The sequence below is a fragment of the Eubalaena glacialis genome, chromosome 15, assembly GCF_028564815.1.
Source record: "Eubalaena glacialis isolate mEubGla1 chromosome 15, mEubGla1.1.hap2.+ XY, whole genome shotgun sequence".
Classification (NCBI taxonomy): domain Eukaryota; kingdom Metazoa; phylum Chordata; class Mammalia; order Artiodactyla; family Balaenidae; genus Eubalaena; species Eubalaena glacialis.
The window spans coordinates 24,219,875-24,228,165 of record NC_083730.1 but is presented as its reverse complement, the minus strand read 5'-3'; positions in this window follow the sequence as shown (position 1 = coordinate 24,228,165).

Sequence of the window (8,291 nt, the reverse complement as noted above, 5' to 3'; positions counted from 1 at the left end):
TCGAGTTTGCCACACCAACTGACTCTTCCTTTCATGAACTATTTCTCTTAGCGTGCAATGCTGCTTAAAAGCATTTTACTCACAGTGGAACTTCTTTAAAATTAGAGTAAATCCTCTCAACCTTTGCCACTGCTTTATCAACTAAGTTCATGGAATATTCTAAATCTTTTGTTGCCATTTCAACAATCTTCACAGCATCTTCACCAGGAGTAGTTTCCATCTCAAGAAACCTCTCTATTTGCTCATCCATAAGAAGCAACTCCATCTCCACTAAAGTTTTATCATAAGATGGCAGCCATTCAGTCACATCTTCAGGCTCCACTTCTAATTCTACCTCTCTTGCTGTTTCTACCACATCTGCAGTTACTTCCTCCACTGAAGTTTTAAACCTCTCAAAGTCATCTGTGAGGGTTGGAATCAATTTCTTCCAAACTCTTATTAATGTTCTTAGTGGCATCTAGAACGGTGAATCCTTTCCAGAAAGTTTTCAATTTACTCTGCCCAGATCCATCAGAGGAATCACTATCTATGGCAGCTATAGCCTTATGAAATGTGTTTCTTAAAGAATAAGACTTGAAAGGCAAAATCACTCCTTGATCCATGGGCTGCAGAATGGGTGTTTTGTTACCAGGCATGAAAACAACATTAATTTCATTGCACATGGAGCATCAGAGCTCTTGGGTGACCAGGTGCATTGTCAATGAGCAGTAAATCTTTGAAAGGAATCTTTATTTTCTGAGCAATAGGTCTCAACAGTCAGCTTAAAATATCCAGTAAACCATGTTGTAAACAGATGTGCTACCATCCAGGCTCTGTTGTTCCATTTATAGTGCACAGGTAGAGGAAATTTCGCATAATTCTTAAGAGCCTTAGGATTTTCAGAATGATAAATAAGCACTGGCTTCAATTTAAAGTCACTGGCTGCCATTAGCCCCTAACAAAAGGGTCAGCCTGTCATTTGAAACTTTGAGGCCAGGCATTGACTTCTCTTTAGCTATGAAGTCCTAGATGGCATCTTCTTCCAATATAGGGAGGGCTGTTTCATCTACATTGAAAACCTGTTGTTTAGTATAGCCACCCAGACTGGTTACCTTACCTAGATTTTCTGGATCATCTGCTGCAGCTTCTACATCAGCACTTGCTGCTTCACCTTGCACTTTGATATTATGGAGATGGCTTCTCTCCTTAAACTCCATGAGCAAACCTCTGCTAGCTTCAAACCTTTCTTCTGCAGCTTCCTTGCCTCTCTCAGCCTTCATAGAATTGAAGAAAGTTAGGGCCTTGCTCTGGATTAGGCCTTGGATTAAAGGAATGTTGGGACTGATTTGATCTTCTATTGAGACCACTAAAACTTTCTCCACATCAGCAACAGGCTGTTTCACTTTCTTATTATTCATGTGTTCACTGGAGTAGCACTCTTCATTTCCTTCAAGAACTTTTTCTTTGCATTCACAGTTTGGCTAACTGGCATGAGAGGCCTAGCTTTCGGCCTGTCTGTGCTCTCAACGTGCCTTCCTCACTAAGCCTAGTCCTTTCTAGCTTTTGATTTAAAGTGAGAGATACGTGACTCTTCCTTTCACTTGAACACTGCCAGGCCACTGTAGGGTTATTAATTGGCCTAATTTCAATATTGTTGCGTCTCAGAGAATAGGGAGGCCCAATGAGAAGGGGAGAGATAAGGGAACAGCCGGATGGTAGAGCAGTCAGAACACACACAACATTTATTAAGTTCATCATCTTACATGGGCATGTTTGTGACCCCTCCAAATCAATTACAATAGTAACACCATAGATCACTGATCACGGATCACCATAACAAATACAATCATGAAAAAGTTTGAAATATTGAGAGAATTACCAAAATGTGACACAGAGACATGAAGTGAGCAAATGCTATTGGAAAAATGGCACTCGTGGGCTTGCTCAATGCAGGGTTGCCACAAACCTTCAATTTGTAAAAAATGCAATATCTGGGAAAGGCAATAAAATGAAGCACAATAAAATGAGGTACGCCTGAAAACAGACTTAACTGTGTATATTCCATTTTCAAGATAATATCCTTTCTTTGTTTACTGGTAGCTAATAAGAAGCAACACATAAATAAAATAGGTTAACCATCTAAACAAGTAAACTGTGTTTAATACAGGAAATTAGATTTGTTCCCTTATGTCATAAAATTTTTGTTTAGGGAATTGAATTCATTTGCTAAGGTTGTAAGATGAGCTCACTAGTGAATTAATTTAATCCAGAGTTCTGCACATGGTGTAGCCTTTATTGCTGGTCAGAAAATCTCCAATTCCTGGGTTCGTTTTTCTCAGGCTTATAAGGGTCTAATAAATAAACTGTCACTCTAGCAGCTTTAAATCTAAACAGAGTGAAACTTTTATTTTTCCCTAACAGAGTCATAAATGTTTTGAGTTAAATTTGATCCCAATATTCGAGTGATCCAAAAGAAAATCACCATGATTTCTGAACATTACTCTTCCTATCATATAGAAAAGGTTTGCATGTAACTAAATTGTACAAAATAGATCCATGTTGAACTTGTAAATGGAATCCTATTTCACAGAGTAACAGGGGTACTTGTTATCTGGCAAAGCATCTTGATGTAAAGCCATGTACTGTACCTAATTTTACTGTTTTTATATTTTTAAGATTTTTATATATGGATTTTTTTGGGGGGGGCTGCATCAGGTCTTAGTTGCAGCTCGTGGGCTTCTCTCTAGTTGTGGTGTGTGGGCTCCAGAGCGCACAGGCTCTCTAGTTGCAGCACGCGGGCTCTCTAGTTGTGGCTCGCGGGCTCCAGAGCACGTGGTCTCAGTAGTTGCAGCGCGCAGGCTTAGTTGCCCCATGGCATGCTGGATCTTAGTTCCCGGACCAGGGATCGAACCTGCTTCCCCTGTATTGGAAGGTGGATTCTTAACCACTGGACCACCATGGAAGTCCCGATTGTTTGTTATTTTTAAATAGAAACCTGTGTTAATATTGTATTTCATTCTTTCCACCGCTTTCCCTTGTGTAAATAGGCTACAATAATGAGTGGCTACCATGTAAATAACACCTCATCCTGGGGTAACATTTCACAGTTTACGCAGAATGTCTCATTTGATTATCAGAATATCTTGTGTGGTGAGTTTTCCTCCCACTTCACAGATGAAGGAACGGAGGCTCTGAGAGATTATGTGACTTGCTGAAGGTAGTAAGCCAGTGGGTGACAAAGTCAGGGTGCAGGTCTTCTGTTGCCAAGTCCTGTGTCCTTCCAGTGCACATGATGTCACATTTGGGAATCAAGTTTCTCTCTTTCTCCAGGGAGGCTATATCTGCTGATGCAGTCAATACAAGCACGTGGAAAGCTTTGGACTTCTGGTCACATTTTTGCTATGGCAGAGGCCTGTGCCTCTAGTAGCATGGGTTAAGAAATGACATTTTAACTCTCTGATCTACATTTCTGAAAAACATTTCTTCTTGCAGGGAGACATTTGGGCCATTTCCTGGTTAACATTTGCAATGTGCTGCAGGAAACTCATTAGCTTGAAAGGAACATGATTATAGCAGTCACATTTGGAAACAGAAGGTAAGGCGTTAATTATTAACAAGAGATCACTCCCAAGATACAACACAGAATGATTAACAGAGCTGTTGGGACTGTTAGGACGGAATGAACAGAGCCCTTGGAGCTATCTCTGGAGCAAGAAAAGGCCCACCTCCTGCTCTGAGCAGTCACAGCACCCCAGCAAGAGCCCAGTGGAAAAGAACAACTTGTTGTTCTTATTCAGTTACGATTCTTTCTTATTAAGATGCATTAAGCCATTCCAACACCTACAAGGTGACAGATTCAGGCTTGGTTGAGGCACCAGCATTTGCAATTCAATAAACTCAACCATCTTCACTGAATATGGGTGGTGGGCCAGGCTCAAAGCTACAGTCTTGGGGGCCTGGTGAGGAGCAGGATGCACAGCTACCCCTGGGACTCCAGTCATTCATTGGGGAGAACTGGGATGAGACTCATATCCCCATACTGCAGGCCAGAATGGACCTTGCTGAAGACCTGGGTGCCTTCAGAAAGAGAAGGAACAATATCTGGAGAGCTGGTTCCAGGTGAGGAGCAAAATTAATTAGAGTTTCCAGAGCACCTTCTATAAGCCAAGTTTGTTACTGAGTCCAAGCTCACTCTGCTTGCTGCACGACAGGCCAATAAATCGGAAGACAGGGTGTTGAGGCAAGGAATAGTGACTTTATTCGGAAAGCTAGGCATCTGAGAAGATGGCAGACTAATATCCTAGAGTACCATCTTATCGAGGTATGGATGCCAGTTACCTTTATAGAACAGAGAGGGGGAGGAGGTGAGGAAGTGAAGTGAAAAGGCCATTAGTCTTGCAAAATATCTCTTGGCTTGGCCCGCATCAGGGAGGGGATGTGTTAATTTCTTCTTTTCTGCAGCCATTCACAGGTGGGCACAGTCAGAATGTCTCCCTGTGAGCTGAACAAAGGCACTTTAGTTTAACATTCAGGCAGACGGGCAGGGTTCCCCTAGGCATGACATTATTTATGCCAACAGCTATAGAAACATCATTTTAGTGATTATAGGAACAAAAAGCAACAGAGAGCAAAGGTTAAATGTAAAAGAAACAGATCCGACATGGAGTCAGATTTTGTTCTTCCCTGTTACACAAGCACTGTGTGAAGAGCTCAGTGTTATTTAATTGAATATTTGTAGCACAACAACTCTTTGAGTTGGGTTATTGTGTCCATTTCAGAGATCAGCAAACTGAGGCTTGGTGCCCTGGCTTACCCAGAGTCACATGGGTAAGTGGCAGAGCCAGATTCACACTGGGAGGAGGGGCAGGAGGGTGGCTAATTCCAGGCCCCATCCTCCCAACTGCTTTGTTCTTCCTCGGAAGAATAAGGGCATTTGGAATCAGCCCAGGGAATGGTGGGTGGAAACAAGGACATGGAGGGTGAAGTATTCAGGAAGTAGGAATTTAAGAAGAGCCAAGGGAAATTAGAGGTTGCTGTCTCTGAAGAGTCTTATATGTCAGGCTTGGAAGTCTGTGCTTAACTTGGTAAATAACAGGGAGCTTTGAATATCAAACCACCTCTCCTCAGTAAATTGGGATGTATTGGGTTTATCTAGAACCCAAGGATTTTCTAAGAACATTTAACACATAAATAAATATAGAAACAAGACACTTATTCTCCTATGGTCAGACTGGAAGAATGTAAATTCAGTAACATCAATACCCTGATAATTACCCATAAGCCCTTTCACTTGTCAACAAGTTATGTCATCAACAAGTTAAAACAAAAATGCCTGGAAAGGGGACTTCCCTGGTGGTCCAGCAGTAAAAGAATCCGCCTTCTAATACAGGGGATGCAGGTTTGATCCCTGGTCGGGGAACAAAGATCCCACATGCCGCGGGGCAACTAAGTCCCTGCTCCACAACTTCTGAGCTCGCGCACTTCAACTAGAGCCCACGTGCCTCAAACTACAGAGCCCATGCGCTCTGGAGCCCCTGCGCCACAACTAGAGAGAGAAAACCCACATGCCACAATTAGAGAGAAGCCTGAGCACCGCCATGAAGAGACTGCACGCCGCAACCAAAGATCCCGCATGCCTCAACAAAGATCCTGTGTGCAGCAACTAAGACCCGATGCAGCCAAAAAATAAAGAAAAGAAAATGCCACAAAAGGACAAAGGCAAACACATACTACTGAGAGTGAACAATAACCATTCCAAGCTTTCCAAAATATATCACTTTACACACCAATAAGCATTTAATTTTTACCTTAAAAGAGCATTTTGGCATGTGTTTTATGATTGTAAAAGTAATACATGCTTATTGCAGAAAACTTGGAAAATATAGAAGAGCAGAAATATGTGTCTGCCTTATTTACCAACACTACCTTCTGGCTCTCCTACTCGGCTGCCCATTCCTCTTTACAAACCACACTCTAGTGCTCCTATAACGTGTGAAGCATTCCCTCAATTACTCCCCAGGATTCTGTTCACACCGATGACCAGTACTGATCACACTTGTTAGGTCCTCAACTTCCTTCTGTGTCTTTTTCTCTCCCTTCTCCTCTCCCTTTAAAAAGACCGATTTCATGAGCAACCTGAAAGCCGGGACCAAGTTCTATGCACACCCCTCCCTGACCACTTAGCATGGTAGCACTTGAACTTTCCTTTCTCTTTCATTCATTCAACTGTCCTACGTCTAGTGTTTCAAAGTAAGAAATGTCAAAGCGTTGTCTTTAGGTTGGCATTCAAATTAACAGGTATCTCATGGGGGAAGAGAAACTTTAAATACATAAGCGTAAAAGGAATCTGTAAGTTGGTTATAAGGAGAGAAAGGATCACCCTCACTTGTCAAAATGGGCCCCTCCCAAGGGGCAATAGCTTCAGATGACTTTCTGACTTTTCCCCCCAATCAACATTCATTTACTAAGCACCTACTGAGCACCTTTGAGGTCATATAGGAGATACAAAAATACACAAGATAGGCCACAACCTTTAGCAGCTTCATCTAACAGAGGGGGAAAAGACCTGTAGGTTAAAAAACTTTCAAATGAGGTCAAACATGTTAAGTGGCAGAAGATTGCTAGAATATTCTGGGCATTCAGAGATGCGAGTTCTTCCCTGATTGAGGGGATCAGGCATTTGACCCAGGTCTTGGAGTAGGGACAAGAAATACACACGAGATGTGCACGTGTGTACGTGTGAGTGTGCCTGGGTGTGGGAGTGAAGGGATTCGAAGCGCAAAGTATAGACTGAGCAAAGGCAGGGAACCTAAGAGACCCGGCAGTGTTTAGGGAAGAGATGCGCCAGACTTCACTGAAGCAGAGAGAGTAACAGAAGAAAAAGCTGGAAAGGAAGAGTGTGAGCCCATGGCTGAGAGCCCAGAATGGCAAACTAGTGTTTGGACTCTATTCCCACTTGTTTGGAACTATTCAGTCATTTAGCAAATGTTTCCTTATCATCTGCTATGTGCTGGGTGCCGGGATAGATACAGTGAGATACGGAAAGAAAAACAAGGCATGGACCCTTGCTCTCCATGTTGACATTCCATGACGACATAATTTTCTAGAAGTATACACTCAAAGAGGACTTATTAAGAGCAAAACAAAACTGGCCAAAAGACAACAATAGTGACAAGGAATTTTTTTTTTTTTTTTTTTGGTTACTTATTGCTGAGTGACAAACTATCCCAAAAGTTAGTGACTTAAAAATAACACTCACTTGATTACTTACTCACAATTCTGCAGTCTGGGATGGGCTTGATGGAGACAGCTGGTCTCTCTTCCACATGATGACAGCTGGAGTAGCTTGAACGACTGGGGTCTGGCTGGAACGGCCAACTTGTGTCATATGTCTGGGTCTCAGACCTCACCATGGGTTGGTGTTGGGCTGCACCCCGCAGGTCTGCAAGCCTTGTAGCTGCCCAGCCTTGAGGCCAAAGAGCGAGCCTGGAGACGGCGGCGGGGACATCAATGGTTTATTGGACAGGGGGATCTTATGCAAAGGGTCCTGGAGCAACACCCCACCATGTGCCGCAGGCACCAGGCAGGACATGCCAGCAGCCTTGCTACTCAGGGGAGAAGGAGGCTACCATTTATAGGCGGAATTGACATCAGGTGGGCTCATTGGTTACCAGGGGCTAATTAAGCCCTATAATTAAGAGGATTGGATAGTCATGTGAGTGAAGCAGGGTCTGGCTGAGCAGGGCATGTACAGAGAGCAAGAGAATAGCCATCCTGAGTGGCTGAACCGTATAGTTGGGTTCCTCAATTCTCCTCCACATGGCATCTCCATGAGGTTAGCTTAGTCTTCCTTCCAAAATGGAGACTTCAGACATTCTTCTTCATTTCTGGTAGTCTGGCTTCTTACATGGCAGCTGGCTTAACCCAGACTGCAAAAGAGGAAGCTGTTGGGCTCTTAAAGCATAGCCTAGAACCAGCACATGGCACTTCCAGAACATGCTAATGGTTAAAGCAGGTCCCAAAGCCAGCCCAGATCTGAAGGGAGAGATTTACACAAGGACATGAATATCAGGAGGCATGATTCATTGGAGGCCACCGAAGCAACAGTCTACCACAAGTCTTAAAGTCAAAGAATTCAACAGCATCTTCCACAATTTTAATCAACTGAGGCGCATTCAGTGCACAGATGTTTGTACTCTAGAGCATGTAACCTGCCTGCCCCGCTCTACCTCTGCCTTTTTGAAAGCTGGCAGAATGCAGTCATTTCTCTTACCACTTACTGATTACTTACTAGAACTGCATCAGATTCTAGA